The following is a 21,044-nucleotide window of genomic DNA, read 5'->3' on the forward strand; positions in this document are numbered from 1 at the left end:
GGCTAGAGACCTTGCCCTAGTCTGTGCACTATGAGCTGGCATGCCCAGGATAACTCAGTGTGCAGCCTGCCTTCTCCAGCCACACTACATTTACGTCTTGGAATTACCCCCAAGAATAAAGGTGTTTTCCTGCTTTATGCAGAACCTGAAACTCACAGAGGCCAACAGTCAGATGGGAGGTGAAACAAGGGGAATAAAAATGAAAAGTTTCCCTGGTCTCTACCACTTAGATCTACCCACCAAGCTCTAAGATGTTTCAGTTCTTTCTTGGGTTCAGAAGAGTTAATGAAGCTTTTGTGTCAGTTCTGAGCTTTGGGTAGTGGACGAGGCTTAGCTACTACATGCCTCCCAGCCAAGGCTGTACCCGCCATACAAGATTGTATGGTTTCCACCTGGGCTGTGTCACTCCATAAGACCTGTTAGTTGTCTACTGGGCAAGCAAATTCACCATACAGTTGCTTGTGCTGTATAAAATGGCTTTGGATACAATGAGTGACATTAGGAAGGATCCTACTCTCATCATAAAATAGTTGATGCATTTATATACTACAACAACTTGTTGGAAATGGAAATAAGTCTCTGAGAAATATCTATTATAAGACAAAAGAAAAAAGATGGCTCTGATACTGAGTGTGTGTGATGAGGTTACATTTCTGGCCAGGCAAGGGATGCACTTTAGAAAGCAGAGTGGGGGCTGGGGACGTAGCTCAGATGTAGATGGCTTGCCTAGCATGTATGAGGCCCCAGGTTCAATCCCTGGAGTGGAAAAAGTAAAGTAAAATAAAAATAAAACCTAACAGGATCTGAAAAGAGGCTTCGTCATGTTGGGGAGGGGAGCACACACGAGTAGATGTGGAGACTAAAGAAAGGGAAGCATCCCTTGGCTTTATGCCATCCAGACTACCTGTAGTTCAGTTCCTACTAGGTAGTCACCAAACTTGGGTTATTTTGAAACCCATAACTCTGGGCATTTCAACAAAAATTCTGAGCAGAATAATGATAAAGGACTCACCAGTTTTCAGGGTTTCAAAGAAAACTGCTACTTACTACTGGGATCTGTGAGAGTAACACTTCCGGTTGAGCCAGCAGCCACCCTATATGTACATGGAAGGCTCAATCCCTTCCTTCTATGCAGGCCCCATTGGAAGACAACCTCCCCCAAAACACACACACACACACACACACACACACACACACACACACGCACGCACACAACTATCCCTGTCCTAGCAAGGGTTACTACTGCTGTAATGACACACCATGACCAAAAGCAAGTTTGGGAGGAAAGAGTTTATTTGGTTTACACTTCCACACTGTAATTCATTACCAAAGTGAGTCAGGACAGGAACCCACACAGGGCAGGAACCTAGAGGCAGGAGCTAGTGCAGTGGCCATGAGGGGCAGGGAATGCTGCTTACTGGCTTGCTTCCCATGGCCTGGTCAGTCTGCTTTCTAATAGAACCCAGGGCCAGCAAGCCTAGGGTGGCACCACCCACAATGGGCTGGACCCTCCCCATCAATCATTAATTAAAGATGTTCTAGAGGCTTGCCTGCAGTCTGATCTTATGAGGGCATTTTCTCAATTGAGGGTCACTTGTCCCAGATGACTGTAGCCAGGGTCATGTTCACATAAACTTAGTCCCTGTAGTAGCCAGCACCTTCCCAGCAACTGTAGTAGCCTACACCTTACATTTCAGGGTAACGTGCCAGGCCAAATCCTTCAAACTCCCACCAATTCCAGTCTCATTACTGGAGCTGTGCATTGGAGCCACGACAATAAAGAACCAAGCGAAAACAGTGAAGAAAGAAAAATCTCAAAGTTTAGTGAAGATGACACTAAATAACAAAAATTCCCCCAAATTTGTGAATTAAAAAAGAAGCAGTGATTTGAGGGTGGGATATAGGTCAATAGCACAGTGCTTGCCCAGAGAGTGTGAGGCCTTGGGTTCCAGCCCTAGTGCTGGGGAGGAAATAGGGTTTGATTTGGGATGATAAAAAGACAATCACTTCTTAAACAGAGGCTCTCAATTTCCCTAATGCTGTGATGCCTTAATACAGTTTCTCCGGTTGTGGTGACCCTCAACCATAAAATTATTTCACTGCTACTTCATAACTGTAATGTCATAATGCAAATATCTGATATGTAGGATATCCGATATGCAACCCCTAAAGGGGTCACAACCTATAGGTTGAGAACTGCTGTCTGAAGTGAATTCCACACGGGATTGCATGAGACAATGCATGTATACCCTGAGCACACAGAGGCACTTTTCCTTCCTCGATTTTTATATTTGAGATAGAATCTCGATGTGTATCCCTGACTGACTTGGAACTCACTGCAGAGCCCAGGCTAGCCTACAATCTTTCAGTGATCCTCCTGCCTCAGCCTCCTGAGTGCTAAGATGTCAAGTGTAGGCCACCATTCCCAGACCAGAGGCCCATTTTATAGTGGTTAAGAGTGTGTCCTTCATGGTTTGAGAGATGGCTTAGAGGTTGAGAGCACTGGTTGATTTTTCCAGGAGACCAGAGTTTGAATCATAGCACCCACATGGCATGCCTAACAACTCTTAAGTCCAATTCCAGGGAGATGTAGCACCCTCCTCTGGCCTCTGGTAGTACTGCACACATGCAGTACCTAGACACACATGCTGGCAGGCTTATACATAAAAATAAGTAATTCTTTTATTTATTTATTTATTTATTTGGTTTTTCGAGACAGGGTTTCTCTGTGTAGCTTTGGAGCCTATCCTGGCACTCACTCTGGCAACCAGACTGGCCTCGAACTCACAGGAAATAAGTAATTCTTAAAAAAAAAAATAGTGTGTGCTTGGAGCCAAAGTGCCTTCATCTTAATCCAGTCCTGTTTCTTGTTAGTGTCAAGGTTTTAAACAAATGATTCTACCTCTCCGTACCTCAGTATCTCAGTTATGAAATGAAGATTATATCAATGAGTGCAGTATCTCTATAGAGCAACCCCCTAGCATATGGAAATCCCTTAGTAAGTGCTAGACAGTTTTATTTCTATTAACAACACTCCCATTGCAAACAAGAGTTGCTGTTTCAAGAACTTCACAGGGAAATGTTACCAGACAAGATTGCTAGTATGGATCTCGTTTTTTAAAGCCAACTGTCACAGCTGGAGGGGAAAAGGCAGAAGCACATGGGAAAGTACGTGGTTCAGTTAGTGGAATGCTTGCCTGCACACACAAGCCCCTGGGGTCACTCCCCAGCACTGTATAAAAACTGTGTGTGCTAGTTACATGCTTGCAATGCCTGCTCTTGAAAGGTTGAAGTTGGAAGAGCAGGAGTTCAAGGTCATCCTCAGCTACACAGGGAATTTGAATCTAACCTAATTAGATTTCTATTGACATCAGAAATCTAATCCCCAAAACATTTGAGAGGTCGTCATTGATTTATGTTGCTGTTTGCTTTAGATTTTTTTTCTTGGTCTGTAGCCCAGGATATCCTTGAAACTTGCAGTGCTCTGAGCTCATCTAGTGCTTCAGCTACCCATGTTTGTTGCCCCCAAACCCACCCTCACCCCCCACCTCCGCCTGTATGTTTGCTCTCTGCTCAGCATGCTTTTCATTGTTCTGCTTTGTAGCCTCAGGTATGCTGGCATAGTTTCAGGGAGTACAAAGATGAGACCATGATGAATTTTTGAGATCATATTGTGAGATAATGTTTAATTGAAAATAATGCTATCAATAGAGCAAATGTGGTGTACTTAGCAATATGGAGAGTACTCTTTGGGGAGAGATATTTAAAAGTCCAATGTATTCTCAAAGTAGAGTAAGCGGTATTCTGAATAAGGTCCTGTAGGATCACTGAAGCCCCTCATACAGAAAGTGGAACACTTCGGCACTCCTTTCCCAATGCTATCCCATGCCTTCGGTGCTGAGGGTATCCATTGAACGGTTCCCTCACTGTCTTAGGCCTCCTGCAGCTCCCTCCAAGGACAAAGGGTCAACAGCCAGACCCATACTGCAGTACTTATGTTCCTTGCCTCAGAGGTATGGTTGCTTTCCAAAACCACAGTGAAACTCAGGCCTCCTCAGAGCAAGCACCCAGCTCCAGAGAAGGCAGGGAACCAGTCTCAGAAGCGATACAGGGAGAGACCTAACAGCCCAGGGAATTTTTGTGGATTTTCTGGAACTTTTAGAATGTTTCTGAGTCAGAAGCAGAAGTCAGAGCTTAGAAGACTTGATCTTTAAAGGAATGACAAATCAAAACAGGCTTCGATGTGGAATTTTTATTTGGATCCAGAGTACTTTTTGTTTCAAATGTAGTTAAACTGACATTACTTAGTTTTCGTTGTGTGGCATCTAGTTACAGTTAAAAGCAAAACACAACTGGGTCCGAACAGCAACAACAAAAATCAAAAAAGTCACAACTAGGTCTTGAATTGGCTTCTCCTTAGTCATTTTTCTTCTAGTGTATTTTAAATGTATAAATGCCCTCAGCAGCCATGCTCTCCTCCTTAAGATTCACTACAGAACAAGCTAGACAGGAGAAAGCAGGCCATGGAAGCTGTGAATCAGTCCTTCAGGATAAGGGCCCTTGCTTCCTTCCTTCCTTCCTTCCTTCCTTCCTTCCTTCCTTCCTTCCCTCTTTCCTTCCTTCCTTCCTTCCTCTTTCCTTCTCTTCCTTCTTCCCCTTCCTTTGTTATTGTTGCTCCTCCTCCTCCTCTTCTTTCTTCCCCCTCCTTCTGTCACACACAGCATCAGTGGATGGTGACCTGGCCACATGACCTGCTTGTTGGTGTGTGTCCTATTTGGCTAGCCGTAATTCTTTACCATAGTCTATTATGAGCTCCATAGATGCTGGCATCTGTTAGGAAATGCCTGCGGAAGCCAGCTTAATGGTGCAAACTGGTAATCCAGCCTGGGGTAGGTGGAGGTAGTAACAGAGTTCAAGGTCACCCGCAGCTACAGGGGAGTTTAGAGGCTGACCTGGACTTCATGAGACCCTGTCTCAAACAAAACCAAGCCAGGAACTACCGGCTGAAAGTAGCACAGTTCCATGAGTGACACTGAAACTAAGTAAATGCATCACTCCAAACATTGGATTTTCATTTTAATTTGGCACTTCACCAACGCAGTGAGATTAATTCATTTGCACACAGCACATTTGTTTGAGTAAAGTGTTACCTTTTCGGTGTTTCTATTTATTTAGGGTTTTTGATGGGGATTGTTTTATGTTTTGGAGACAGGGTCTCATTCTGTGGCCCAGCATGCTGGGAACACCAAGGAATCCCGTGGGTTCTGTGAGATGTCACAGTGAGCCACCATGTCAGGCTCTCTTTCACGGTTTCCAACTTCCATTCCCAGAGGAATAGATTGGTGTGGGCCCCACCTTAGCCACTCATTTGCTGGATCTGGGTGGGAGTAGGAATTTGTCATCTAACACACCGACAGGTGATTTTGATACTAATTGCTTCTGCACCACATTTTATAAAACTCATTTCTAACGTCTGTCAATTATGTGAGCTCCCCTCCTTAGGGACAGCCAGGCCACTGGGGCTGTCCCCCATCGCTCTGAGGCTGAAGAGAGGCGCTAAAGCAAACGCGATGCCTAATGTCCACCAGGTGGCAGCAGACTCTGCCCCACTCCCAGAGCTTCCCAGGGGGCCATTCCAAAGCTGTGGCTCAGCAAATGACTTTGGTGTTGTCCTTGTTTTATTGAAGGGTAGGAGAAGCTTCGAGATCTGATTTTATCAGATCCTTTTGCTGCTCGTCAAGGATGAGTAAATATTTTCAGAAATAGAGCATGGTTTTATCACTTAGAAGGACAATCTCTCTTTTTTTTTTTTTTTTTACGGACAGTTGATTAAGTATTTCAGACATGTGTACATGGGAATTTCTGTTTCTTCTCTCTACGTTCTCCCTCTGTACTTCCGAAAACTTAGACCTTTTGTTAGCTTTAGAAGTTGTCATCTCAGGCTAAAATTACCCATCCAAATTGGCTCGGAATACTGATGTAATAATTGTAGATTATTCTAAATGTTTTGGTAAATTCACCCATACATTTAAAAAAATTAATATTGAAAGTGGAAAACATGGTTCTCAATAAATATTTATACTATACCCAAACCAATGCAAACTTGAAGACAGAAGCCAAAGGAATGGGTGTGAGAAACGAAGTTCTTCACCTCCTAGGAAAGCACTGGAAACTCAAGAGTATCGGGGGTGAGGGGTGTTTTATGACAGCAGCCATCAGTCCAGAATGACTGGCATGCTCTGTGAGTGCAGGGAACAGTATTTAAACCCTTCCTCTTTGAGGACACAGGAGGGCACAACCTTCCACATCATATAGGTCTTACCTTTCCCTCTGCTATGTTTGTCCTTTTCAGGCAAAAAAAAAAAAAGTGGATTCATCTTTACATTTTTATATCCCACTTACTGTAAAGCTTGCAGGTGTATAACCTTGCAGGCAGGTGTGGGTGTTAGTAATTTACTCTGACAAATTTTTTGCTGTGATATGGGCATATAATATCACACTCTACAGTTTTGTGTGTTCATTAAAAATCTATGTAATAGGCCGGGTGTTGGTGGTGCATGCCTTTAATCCCAGCACTCAGGAGGCAGAGGCAGGTGGATCTCTGTGAGTTCAAGACCAGCCTGGTTTATAAGAGCTAGTTCCAGGACAGCCTCCAAAGCCACAGAGAAACCCTGTCTTGGAAAAACCAAAAAAAAAAAAAAAAAAAACCAAAAAAAAAAACTATGTAATAACAGCTAGTGCCAAACACAAAATTAAATAGTCTTCTCCAATTTTAAAATCTAGGTAAGGGGAACAGGAGTATTGGCTCAGCAGTTAAGAGTACTGGTTGCCCTTACAAAAGATCCAAGTTCAATTCCCAGTGCCCCCAGGGTGGTTCACAACTGACTGTAACTCCAGTTCCAGGAGATCCAGTGCCTACTTCTGACCTCCACGTAGTAGCCATGTGCATGTGTGCATACATATAGGCAGGCAAAAAACTCACACACATAAAGTAAAACAATGAACGAACCTTTAAAAGTTCAATAAGTATGCTGGCATTCTAATACCTCCTAAGACATTAGTAAGACTGAGACAGACAACATAGTGGATTCAGATTTCTAGAAGTGAGGTGACTGCTTCTCATTTTCTGAGACAGCTGCTTCCAGCCCTGAGCAGCGCACACACCTATAATCCCAGTGTTTGGGAAGGGGAAGCAAGAGAATTTCAGGTTCAAAGCCAGCCTGCACTACACAGCCAACATACCATGTCCAAATATCTTACCAATGTTTGGAAAGCACAGGATCAAGACTGCCGTTATATATTCGCTTAATCCTGTCCCTCCTTGGTGGCCCTTCGTCTATTCAGAAAATAGATCAGTCATTTGAAAATCCCTACCTGCATTATAGAATTGCTTTTTCTCTAAAATGAAATTATTTTGCAAATATTCTTTTTCTTTGTTTTGTTTTTCAATACAGGGTTTCTCTGTGTAGCCTTGGCTGTCCTGGAACTCACTCAGTAGACCAGGTTAGCCTCGAACTTAGAGATCCATCTGACTCTGCCTCCCAAATGCTGGGATCAAAGGCATGCACCACCGTGTCTGGCTGCAAATGCTCTTAAATAAGAAAGTGTCTCAGTTACTTTTCTATGGCTGTGATGAAACACCATGGTCCAGCAACTTATAAAATAAAGCATTTAGTTGGGGGCTCATGATTCCAGAGGGTTAGAGTCTATGACCATCATGGCAGGGGGCATTGTGACAGGCAATCATGGCATAGGAACTTGCATCTGGTCAAGAGACACGAGAAATATACCCAAAGGACTCTATTTCCTACTACAGAGACACTCGCTCAACCATGGTCATTGATGTTCTATTCAGAACAGATGGAATCAGCTTAGGTGTCCATCAGCTGGCAAATGGGTAATGAAAATGTGGTACAGATACCCCATGCACTTTTGTTCAACTGTAAAGAAAAAAAAAGTGAAATTGAATTTGCAGGAAGATTGATGGAACTGGAAAGTATTATACTAAGAGATCTAATTTGAACCCAGAAAGATAAATGCCACATGCTCTCTCTCACATGTGATGTCTAGCTTTGAATTTTTTGATTTGTGTGTTTAATTTGGAGTTACTGTAAAGGTCACAAAGTCAGAAGGGTTCCATGAGAGGAGGGAGAAAAAGAGATTTTAATTAATGTGTGGGTTAGTAGGATATATGTGATCATATGGAGGCATTGGCTCAGCTGAGGTTCCCACCTCTTGGATGACTCTAGTTTGTATAAAGTTGACAAATCACTAGCTCACACAGATGGAATCTCCAAGTAATTTTAATTTGAATATCTCTGATAGCTAACGATGTTGAAAACCTTTCAGGATGTTTATGGGCCATTTGTATTTCAAGAACTCTCTGTTCAGTTCCACAGACTAGTATTTATTGACTTGTTTGCTTGAGGTTTAGGTATTTGAGTTCTTTGACTATTCTAGATACTAATCCTCTATTGAAGGTATAGCTTGCAAAAATTTTTAGTTCTATTCTGTAGGCTGCCTCTTCAGTCAACTGAGTTTTCGTTGTGCTGTACAGAAGTTTTCACAGGGTCCTATTTGTCAGCTATTGGACTTATTTCTTGAATGATCAAAGACTTAGTCAGAAAGCCCTTCACTACATCTCTTTCTAGAAGTGTATTCCAGACTTTCTAGAGGCTTCAACTTTCAGATCTTGTACAAATCTTTAATCCTTTGGGAGTTGAGGTTTCTGCAGAGGTGAGATGAGGATGGTTTCATTCTTCTATATGCAGACATCCAGTTTCCCAAGTACTATTTGCCTTTTCTCAGACGATGAGTAATTTTGGTGTCTTTGTCAAAGGTCAGATAGCTGTAGTTGTGTGACCTTGTATCTGGGTCCTCTTAAAATTTACACATTTCCTTTAGATTTTTCCAATTTAGTGGAAGGTAAGTACTTTAGGTAAGACTTAATAATTTTTAAAATTTCGTTGGTGTCTGTTGTAATGGCTCCTGTCCACTTCTAATTTGATTTATTTGTGTCATTTCCCTATTTCTGTTAGTTACTTTGGGTTGTTTCCTTATTTAACTCTTACTTATCTTTTCAAAGATAAAGAATGGTTTCCTTGATTCTTCATACTGTTTGGCTGTTATTTCCATTCCATTCTTTCTGTCACAGAATTGGGGTTTGACTTGTTCCTGTTTTCCAGATCTTTAAGGTGTTGCCTTAAGTTATTTATTTTAGATCTCTCTGATTTTTAAATATAGGCACTTAGAGCTTAGAATTTCCCTCTTAAGATAGCTTTCATTGTATCTCATTGGTTTTGGTATGGTGTGTTGTAATTTTCTTTTTTTTCTTTTTGTATTTTTTATTTAAATTAGAAACAAGCTTGTTTTACATGTCCATCCCAGTTCCCTCTCCCTCCCCTCCTCCCCTGCCCCCCTATACCGTCCCCTTTCTGCTCCCCAAGGAGGATGAGGTCTTCCATGGGGATCTTCAAAATCTGTCATCTCATTTGGACCAGGGTCTAGGCCCTCCCCCATGTGTCTAGGCTTAGAGAGTATCTCTCTATGTGGAGTGGGCTCCTAAAGTCCATTCATATACTAGGGACAAATACTGATCCAGTACCAGAGGCCCCATAGATTAACCAGACCTCCAAACTGACATCTTCATTCAGGGGGTTTGGATCAGTCCTATGCTGGTTTCCCAGCTATCAGCCTGAGGTCCATGAGCTCTTCCTTGTTCAGGTCAGCTGTTTCTGTGGGTTTCTCCAGCCTGGTCTTGACCCCTTTGCTCATCACTCCTCTCTCTTTGCAACTGGATTCCAGGAGTCCAGCTCAGTGTTTAGCTGTGGGTGTCTGCTTCTGCTTCCATCAGCTACTGGATGAAAGTTCTTTTTGTGACTGGGTTACCTCACTCTGGATGGTTTCTTCCAGTTCCATCCATTTGCCTATGAGTTTTCAAGATTCCATTGTTTGTTTCCCCCCCCCCCCACACACACACATGCTGAATAGTACTCCATTGTGTAAATGTACCACATTTTCTTTATCCATTCTTCAGTTGAGGGGCATCCAGGTTGCTTCCAGGTTCTGGCTAGCTATTACAAATAATAATAAACATACTATTACAAATATGCTATAAACATAGTTGAACATATGCCCTTGTTGCATCTTTTGGGTATATGCCTAAGAGTGGAATTGCTGGATCTTGTGGTAGACTGATTCCCATTTTCCTGAGGAACTGCCATATTGATTTCCAAAATGGCTGTACAAGTTTGCACTCCCACCAGCAGTGGAGGAGTGTTCCCCTTTCTCCACATCCTCTCCAGCATAAACTGTCATTGGTGTTTTTGATTTTAGCCATTCTGATAGAAGCAAGATGGTATCTCAGAGTTGTTTTGATTTGCATTTCCCTGATGGCTAAGGATGTTGAGCACTTTCTTAAGTGTATTTCAGCCATGTTAGATTCCTCTAGTGAGAATTCTCTATTTAGTTCTGTGCCCCACTTTTTAATTGGATTATTTGGTGTTTTGGAGACTAGCTTCTTGAGTTTTTGTATATTTTGGAAATCAGCCCTCTGTCAGATACAATTTTCACTTGAGTCTAGGATTTCAAATTTTTTCCTTCTTGATTGTTTTAAGGACCCATTTATTGTTCAATAGTTCATTGCTTAATCTCCATGAGTTTGTATATATTCTGGGGTTTCTCTTGCTATTTCTCTTGCCCATTATGATCAGATAGAATATAAGAAGTTATTTCAGTTTCCCTGTATTTGTTAAGAACTGTTCTGACTCTTAGTTTATGTTACCTTTTAGAGAAATTTCTGTGAACGCCCAAGAAAAATGTGCACTCTTTATTGTTTGTATAGGTGTTCTGTAGGTGGGCTATTAAGTCTATTTGATATATAATGCCACTTAAGTAAGAGATTTCTCTGTTTAGTTTTTATTTGGATGACTTATCAAGTGGAGAGAATAGGATATTTATGTCGCCCACTCCTATTGTACTGAGGTTAATTTGTGACTTCCCATTTAGTAGTGTTTGTTATATGTAATGTGGTGTACCTGTGTTCAGGGTGTTATGTTTAGAATTGTAATGTCTTCTTGATTGATCGTTCCCTTAGTCAGAATGAAGTGACCATCTTTATCTGTCCTCACTAGCTGTGATTTGAAGTCTATTTTGTCAAATATTGGAACGGTGACACCTGCTTATTTTCTATGTTTATTTGCCTTCCTCCACCCTTTCACTCTAAGTAGTGTCTGTATTTTGTAGTGGGCCACATTCCTTGGAGACAACAAATAGATTGTTCCAACTTTTTGATCCTATTACAGACTAGTAATTTACTAGTCTGTGCCTTTTGTTTAGGGTATTAAGGCCACCAACTTTTTTTTTAATTTTTATTTTATTTTATTAGTTCAAATTAGGAACAAGCTTGCTTCAGATGTCAATCCCTTCTCCCTCTCCTTCCCCTCCCCCCCAACATCCCACCTGTCCCTAGCCATCTCCCCTCCACTCCCCAGGCAGGGTAAGGCCCTCAAAAGGGGCTCCCCAAAGTCTACCACATCATCCTGGGCCAGGCCTAGGCAGACCACCAAAATTTTGAATTATTTATTAAAGGTGTGTATTGATTCCCTCCTTCCTCACTTGCCTAACTATTATTCTAGTATGGTTTATTCTTTCAAGTGGCTTTATGAATGGGTATTTTCCCCCTTCAATCTGAAGAATTCCTTTAAACATTCTCCATAGAGCTGGCTTGGTGGATCATAAATTCTTTTAGCCTATTTTCATTATGGAAAGGTTTTGTTTTCCTTCAGTAATGACAAGTAGCAATACTGGTTAGTCTGCATTGGCAGATGTCTTTCAGAACTTGAAATACATCATTCCAATCCCTTCTGGCTTTTAAAGTTTCAGTTGAATAATCTGCTGTTATTTTAGGGGTCTGCCTTTGCATTCTATTTTTTGTTTCTCTCATTGTTTTCAGTATAGTTTTGTTGTTCTGTGTATTTAATGCTTTAATTTTAGTATGATAAGTGAGGTTCTTTTCTGGCCTTCTCTGTCTTGTGCCCTAAATACTCCTGTGTTTGGATATCTTTTCCTAACTCTGGGAATTTTGTTTGTTTGTTTGTTTGTTTGTTTGTTTGTTTTTGAGACAGGGTAACTCTGGGAAATTTTATGTGATGATTCTTTTGAAAATGTCTTCTATGCCTTTAGAACAAAATTCTTCTCTTTCTATTGTATAACCAGAATATTCCAGTCTTTTCAGAGTGTCACATGTATCTTGGAATTCTCACTGGCATCTTTTTAATTATTTTATTGTCTTAGTTACTTTTCTGTTGCTGTGAAGAAACACAATGACCAAGACAACTTATAAAAGAAAGCACTTAATTGGGGGCTTGCTTATACTTTCACAGGGCGAGCCCGTGACCTTCATGGAGGGAAGCATGGCAGCAGGCAGGCATGGTTGCAGGAGCAGTGCTGAGAGCTTACCTCTGATCCACACACAGGAGACAGAGAGTGAGAGAACTAACTGAGTATGGCACAGGCTTTTGAAACCTCAAAGGCCATCCCAGTTGACACAGCTCCTCCAACAGGGCCACACTTTATCCTTCCTAAACAGTTCACCAACTGGCAACCAAGCATCCAATATATGAGCCTACTGAGGCCAGCCTCATTACAGCCATCACTTGTATCTTCATCCTTGTTGGATTGTTCCATCCTGCACTGTCTTCAAGCTCACCCATCCTGTCCTCTGCTTGATCTACTACATTGCCTTTTCTCTTTTCAATTTCCAGTGCTCTGGATTGGTGTTTCCTCAACACTTTTATCTTTGTTGACGTCCTTGTTTATATTATGCATCGCCAAAGAAGGAAACAAGGAAATTTCACTCAGCTCTTTGTGACTTTGACATGCGTACAGTCATATTTTGAGTTCTGGTGGGGTTTCATCTAACTCACTCTCACTAGATGGCATTATTGGAAGGCTAACATTTTTTGAAAGAGTTATGGTGTCTTGTTTTTGTTGTTGTTGTTTTGGTCTTTTTTAATCTTATGTTAGGATTTATGCAACTGCTGTTATCCTGGTTTAGTTTTTGGCCAGCTATTTTCTTTCAGTTGAAGTGTTTGCAATCGTCACACGGAACTTGAATGTGTTAGACTTGAAAATCTAGAGTTGAATGTGCTGTAGTTCACAAGGTAATTCCTCAGTCCAGGAGCTCAGGATGCTTAGTGTAAACTCTGTATAATTCCCTGAATAAAATATTAACTTCGAGAGCAACCACAGCCACTGAATACTGCTCTATTCAAATATTTTACTAGCCGATTAACAACAGTGACTCCTTTGACTCCAACAACTTTTGGAGGCTAAACAGCCAAGGATACTATGAAGAGCACTTGGATTTTAGTCAACATGTTTATTTTCTAAAGATAGAGACAGAAAATAAAGTGTGGAGTTCAGTAGGTGGGAAGGTGAGGAGAACCTGGGAGTAGTTGATGGAAGGGAAGCTATTATCAGATTATACTGTAGGAAAAAGTTATTTTCAAGAAAAATATATATAAGGAATCATCATGTAACCTAAAATATACCCACTAGAAAATAAGATTTGGATTAGGAGGGAAGCAGAGTTAGGTAAGGAGAGGAAAAAATATGAACACAGAGTATAAAACAGAATGAGGTGGGGAAAGAAGCTAGGAGATGAGGGAACAATAAAGATGGAAATAAAGGAGACTGTACAAGATGTGGCCGAAGACTACGGTAAAGGAGGCCTTTACAGTACTCTGTGTGTGGGAAGCATAAGCAACGACTTAAGCCTAACTGAGCACTATACAAACAAAAGCAAAACCATCATGAGACATATCCAAGAGTAGAAGTTAAGTAGCGGAAAGTGAAAAAGTGAAATACATATGGAGTAAACAGCTGGTACAGCTACATGGAGTTGAAAGACAATGTTCTCAGACCCCTCTGGCTCCTACAGGGTTTGATTGGTGTTGTGTGCAGGAGCAATGAGTGGGAGGGCTGCTCCCTTTAGCCTTTGGTTCCCTGGTAGTCTGGCACGTGAGGTAATGGAGGTTGTGAGCCTTTCCTGGTAGTTCTCGTAGACCCTGGCCATGCACTGTGGCCTCTTCTGGTTTTGCAGGCCCAGTACATGTAAGGAAAAACACACACTGCAAGCTGCCTCTGCCCCTTTCTCTGTTCTTCCCTGGGCAGCTTTATCCAGTTCAGACTCTTTTTTTGTTTTTTATTTTAGAAACAATCTTATTTTACATATCAATCCCTCCATTCCCTGGCCCTCCCATGCCCCTGAATGACCCCTCACCCACTCCCCAAGGATAGTGAAGCCTTCCACAGGGGATCATCGAAGTCTGTCACATCATTTGGGGGAGGTCCTAGGTCCTCTTTCTTGTATCTGGGCTGCAATAGTATCCCTCCATAGGGAATGGGCTCCCAAAGTCTATTTGTGCACTAGGGATAAACACTGGCTCCACTGTTAGAGGTCCCATAGACTGCCTAGGCCACCTAGCTGGCACCCAGGTCCAGTGCTGCTGGTTCCCCAGCTTTACGACTAGGGTCCCTGTGCTCTTACTAGGTCAGGTCAACTGTTTCTGTGGGTTTCTCCAGCACGGTCTTCCAAAAAAGGAGAAAGAGACAAGAACCCCTGAGCAAATTGGGGGAGAGGGTAGGAAAAAAGAGAAAGGGAGAAGAGGAGGAGGGAGGAGAACAAGAGGGATCAGGAAGACTGAGACAGGAGAGGAATAGAGGAGAGCAACAAAAGAGATACCTTAATAGAGGAAGCCAGTATAGGTTTAAAGAGAAATTGGGCACTAGGGAAATAATCAGAGATCCACAAGGATGACCCCAACTAAGAATCTAAGCAGTCGTGGAGAGGCTGCCTTTGATGTCCTTCTCCAATAATAAGATTGATGACTACCTTAATTGCCATCCTAGAGGCTTCATCCAGTAGTTGATGGAAGCAAAAGCAGACACCCACAGCTAAACACTGAGCTGAACTCCTGGAATTCAGTTGTGGAGAGGGAGGAGGGATGAGCAAAGGAGCCAAGACCATGCTGGAGAAACCCAATTCAGACTCTTATTAAAATGTAATTAAATAATGCTACACATTACACAAATTTAAGATGGCATTTTCAACTATTTCAATAGAATGTAACTTATAGTAATAGAAGCATTTTAATAAGCTATAATTCATGCACTGGCTTCTTTTCTGAAGATGGTAAAACAATTGCTGCAGTAACTGCTTTCACGACTTAAAATAGATTATTCAAATTCAACTTTATTGCCTATGTCTTCAATTCTCCAGTTGTTTATACAAATGCATGTAATACATTCTCTGTGGCATGGGTAAAATACCTTTTATAGTTGTGTTCCTTATTTGCAGGGTAGGGATTTGGAGGCTTTATGGATGACAGAAGGTGACAGACATTGAGCTTCTCTGTGTTCAGATGAGTGCATAGTCAGTCTGGCTTTCTTAGCCATATTTTCACTGTCTCTAAAATGAAGAGATCACAAAAGAATATGCACAGATTCCTCCACAGCGTGGATCTTTCTGACCTTAAGTTGAGTGCTGCTGTTTTTGTCTTTTCTCTTTTTCAGATAGAACATTAGAAACAAACCACTCCATATTCTGGTCCTCTCCGATCTAGCAGGGAGAGGAGGTCAGGGGTGGTGGTGCCGCTGGCCAGCACAGCTGCCTGTGTTCTGGAAGCACGGGGAGGCAGGGCTGGCTTGGCACTATCTGAGGCTAGCATTGCTAACCCCACTTCAAAGTCAAGGCTCGCTTCTATTTTTATCTAGGGTCGGCAGCTCGCCCATGCAGTTGCCTCTTGAACAAAAGGTTCTGCCAGGTCTCCGACACCTTTAGAGCCACAGAGTCTCTTCACACAATCATAAAAATAGTCATGTTTGTTGTACTACATGGCATTCAATTTATGAACTCGGTGCTCTTCTACCCAGAATCTTGAAATGGTAGTCAAAGTTGTTCCTATTTTACAATTACAAGAAAATTGAATCCTAGTGGGAAATGAGAGGCAGCGTGTGCCATCCATGCGATGTCAAAGCCCCCTCCCTTTCATCACACTGTGCTGACACTCACAGCCCTTACTCTTCCTCCCAAAGGTTATCTTCAGTGTGAGATAAAGCCTGAAAGTCTGTCGTTCCAGTTTGCTTTCTGTTGCTGTGATAAAACACCATGTTTAGAAGAAACTTGGGGAGGGAAGGATTTATAATGCATTTCATGTTAGGGCGTACAATCCATTATCAGGGGAAGTCAGGGCAGAAACCCAGGCAGGCACCTGGAAGCAGGAACCATTTTGATGTGTATTTATTGTGCTCCTCAAACTGTCTTTGCTACTTTTCTGATAAAACAGATAGAGAGAAACTTGGGTAGATAGACATAGCCCAAAAGACAGAGCTATATAGACACAGATGGTCTATCAGTTAGGTCTTGTGTCTATTCTAGCAAGAAGAAGAATAACGCAAACTTGTGAAGACTATCTCCTTGATAAAATAATTCGACAATTGAATTTCCAAAAATTTTTACATGGGAGTATTTTAAGGAGACTATGACAAAGACACTAGAAGAAAAGCATATGAGATGTCTCCTCATCCTCCGATGTCAAGTTTGATTATATTTAAATCACCTCTAGGAAATATTTGCCCTATATTTAAAGACTTCTAGTTAGGGGTAGGGATGTAGGTGAGGGCTTGCCTAGCCTGCACAAGGACCTGGGTCAGTCTCCAGCACTGCTTAAACTAGGTGTGGTGACAAATGTCTGTAATTCCAGAACTCAGGAAGTAGAGGCAGGAGGATCCGAAGTTCAAAGCCATCTTTGGCTGTTTTGAGGCAATTATGGGCTATATGAAATCCTCCTTCAAAAGCAAATAGAGCAAGATAAGATAAAGTGAATCTGTTTCTTAAAGAAGATTTTCCCTCTATTGTTAAACTGTTTCTCCTTGTTGAGCAAATTCTAGTTTAAGTTGGAGGTGACCCTACAAATCTTATAAGGAGAAACTGTTTCCAGACACAAAATAAATAAAAAATCAGCTTAGCTTTCTCTTCCTCCAGCCCTGTCCTGGTTAGTTTTTAGTCAACTTGACACAAGTTAGAATTATTTGGGAAGAAGAACCTCAACTGAGAAAATGTCTCCATCAGACTGCCTATAGGCAAATCTATGGGGACACTCTCTTGACTGATGATTGGTTGGGAGGGCCCAGGTCTCTGTGGGCAGTGCCACCCCTGGGTAGATGGTTCTGGATCCTGTAAAAACATAAGAAGAAAAAAGCTGTCTGAGCAAGCTATGGGGAGCAAGGCAGCAGGCAGTGTTTCTCTATTGCCTCTGCTTTACTTCTTGCCTCCAGGGTCCTACCTGGCTTCCCTCCATGGACTGTGACCTGAGTGAGATATATGAGCCAAATGAGACTTTTCCTTTCCAAGTCGTTTTTTGGTTATGGTCTTTATCACAGGATAGAAACCTAACTAGGATAACCACTAACACTAGCTATTATTTTTCTTCTTTGTTCTCATTGTTAATAAATGTATTTCAGGCTCCCTTTATGTTCTGGGCATAATTTTCTATGATCTCTCACTTATAAGATCAAAACAGTTTGAAAATGTAGAGTGAGGCTTATAATCCCCTCCCTCAGGAGATGAGAAGAAGAGGAATTAAAGACTACCCTATCTGAGACCTTGCTTCAAAGAAACAAGCAAAACATAGTTTGAAACTCCCAAATTTCTATACCTTGAGTGCCAATCATTCATTTTCATGTTCCACTTATTTAGAAAAGGTTGGTTAATACATGAGGTGAGTGTCAGGGTTTGTCTCAGTGGTAGAACACTTTCCCGGAATGAGCAAGGGCCAAGGTCCCATCTCCAGCACCATAGAACAACAAAGTAAAATAAGCATGGATTAGAGTGCATGCTGCTGGGTCTGAATTAGAGCTCAAGGGAGGGTGACTGTTTTTATTGCCACATGTACCTGATACATGAAATGGGCTACATTTTGTAAATTGACCAAACATGATGATAGAGAAATGTCCAACTTACATCATTAGTATGATATATAAATCAACATCCATTTAGTAGAATATTTGCTAAACAACTTTTATTTTGATGCCAGGTACTATTTTAAGAATTCTCTCTCTCTTCCTCTCTTTCTCCCACCTGGTTCTTTTCTTTGGGACACTTTTTTTTTGGCATTTTTGAAACAAAGTCTCACTCTGTAACCTACATTTCTTGATCCCCTGGCCCCAGCTTTCTGAATGCTGGAACTATTGACATAAGCCTCCAGCTGAGCCTCTAGGAGTGTCTTAATAAAATAAAAAACCATCGCCCTTAGACAGACTTCAGACCTTCATTTCTCTCTTCAGGGGAAAAACAAAATGATGATTAAATAAAAACATTTCTCATGCTAGATTGTTAGAGTGAGTATGCATGTAAGGGAGGGGTTTAAAAGGAGATGGGGAACTTGGAGAGAGATGGACTCCACACAGACTGTATGACATTTGAGTAAGGTCTGACGAAAGAGAAGAGTCACGCTGGTGTCTGGAGCATTGTGTTCCACACAGAAGGCTCAGCAAATCTCACGTCTAGGGCATGAGAATGCCTAGTGTCTCAGGAATTGCAAACGGAGACGCAGTGGGGACTCGGCAGCATTCGTGGGCTATGTAGAGGCCAACAAAAAATCTTTGGCTTTTGTGACATGTGCAGCCATAGGGGAGTTGTAATCAGAGCATCATAGTTTAACATCAGTTTGAACCACCGGTAAGGCTGGAACACTGAAAGTCAACTAACAGAAGCAAGGATGGGACTGGGAATGTTTAGTGCTGATCCACTGAGCCCAACATGGTAGCAGTGGAAGTTAAGGACCAACCACAGGTACTGAGCATGCGTGAAGCCAGTGCTGTAGAGATTCCTGACCAATCGACCAATCAGTGGCTATGTGTATAAAATGGGGAGGGATGGGTGCTGAATGAGAGGACTGTGCCTTAGCACAAGGAAAACTGGAATATTCTTTATGCTTCTCGCATGCTTGCTTCCATTTGTTCACCTCTCCAAAGACCTCTGCTTTTCAGAAATCCTAACCAATGGTTTAAAAGGCAAAGGAAATGCAGTCGGCTCCAATTTCCTTGTTTTGGACTTCTTGAGTGCTGCTTGAGATAAAGTGTGTGTTTGCAAAAAGTATTTTCTGATTATGTGTTTAAGAGAGAGAGGTACCAGAGGAGTTGAAATAATATTTGTCAAGTGGAAGTGCTTTCTCCATGCTGCATGTGTAAGCAAGATTTCAGCCAAGAAAACCGTTTTAGCTTTCAGAGTTTCTAAGATAAAATACTTTGAATCTGAAAACCTGTATCACATCCAATGCCTTTGGCTGCTAGGATAATTCACGTTGCTTTAGAATTGCCTTTGTTGTCTGAAGGAAACTTCAGATGGCATTTCCACGTTAAGGTCATTACCAGATAGTTCAGCAAGAAGCCAGCTAAGCTGTTTGGGTAACACTCTATGTGAATAAATAACATTTAGTTGACCTGAAAAGATGCCCCTTAGCGCCCCCATGCTTCTTGTCTGAGTGCAGAGCCCAGCAAGTAGCAGAAGAACGTCTAGATACGATCTGTGCACAGTCCCTGTATGCTCCTCATGAATACTAATCAGTATTGATTAGCACAGATATAGTCAGGGTTTCAATGACCTTTTCCAAAATTTCCAAGATTGCAGTCCACTTAGTTTTCCTGGATTCAAATGGCCACTGTATGAGAGAGGGCTGCCTGTAGCCCAGGCTGGCCTTGGAATTGCTCTGCATCTGAAAATGACTTTGAACTTCTGTCTTTCAACTCTACCTCCCAAGTGCTAGGATTATAGGCCTATGTCATCATGATTAAAACAGGGGCTTTGTGTATGCTAGGCAAGTGTTCTACCAACCAAGCTACACAGTACCAGCACCCAATGTTTTGTTTGTTTGTTTGTTTTACAAATGTCTCCCAAAGCAATTTTATGTTTTTGTTTCAGATAAAGTCTAACATATTAAGAATGAGCAACATCTGAGTTTGTTTTCTCTTGGGATGGGATATCCTTGTGTAGGCCTAGCTGGCCCGGAAACCAATATGTAGACCAGGCTTGCCTTCAATTTGCAGTCATCCTCCTGCCTTTGTCTCCTGAAGTCTAGGATTACAAGTGTGCATAAGTTTATCAGATTAAAAACTGATCCAAGGATAGCTCAGTGGTAGAATACTTGCCTAGGATATGCAAAGCCCCAAGTTCAAGTCCCAGAACAAAGAGAAAGAAAAAAATAACAACAGCAAAAACTGTGCTATGAGAATTCTTGTACTCAACTCCCCACACCAATAGTCTTTAGCTTCCTACCCTTGGGGAATCTACTCACCTTGTTCAAGTGCAAGAGGCACACAAATAGAAAATCCAGATAATGATAGCATCTACTTCATGGGTCTGTTGTGAGGATTCTATGAAATAGTCCACATAAGCAATAAACACCCACTGCCTGATAGACGATAATAAGCAATATGTTCATGTCAACTATAATTAAAGGTGAAAGGAGAAAAATAGTATTTAGCATTCAGCCCTCCCATGGGAATATGGAACTCCAGCTGATCCATGAGTTCAGTGAGAATCTTGTAGTCTTACTGTAATAAAAATATTGAGCTATTTTAAGATTGGCATGTAAAAAGGAATTGGCATGTACTCTCATGGGTTAAAGAACGGAATGTTCTAAATATACAGCTGACTGCTACATGTAAGTGATTAATGGTCACCTCCCAGATGACATTGTCCCCAGTCAGTCTGAATGAAGTTTTTACTTAGCCCATAGGTTGGTTCTCTCCCTCTCTCTCGCTCTCTCTCTCTCTTTCGTGTGCGCGCGCACGTGTGTGTGTGTGTGTGTGTGTGTGTGTGTGTGTGTGTGCGCGCGCGCGTGCGTGTACACGCTCGTGTTTCAAAGTGTCTCTGCATTAATCTTACTTGATAAACAGGATGTGAAACAGGTCAAATATGTGTTGGGGAGTGTTAAACCCTGGAATCTGTGTAAGAATGTTTACAAAGAAGTAGAAATAAA

General features: G+C 41.8%; 1 protein-coding gene across 2 annotated transcripts in view; it reads left to right on the forward strand.

Annotated features, from left to right (window-relative positions):
- The window catches only part of Synpo2 (synaptopodin 2), a 154,994-nt gene that overhangs the window by 124,441 nt on the left and 9,509 nt on the right, over window positions 1-21,044 (forward strand). The window lies entirely within an intron of this gene.

Source organism: Cricetulus griseus, assembly GCF_003668045.3.
Source record: "Cricetulus griseus strain 17A/GY chromosome 1 unlocalized genomic scaffold, alternate assembly CriGri-PICRH-1.0 chr1_0, whole genome shotgun sequence".
NCBI lineage: Eukaryota > Metazoa > Chordata > Mammalia > Rodentia > Cricetidae > Cricetulus > Cricetulus griseus.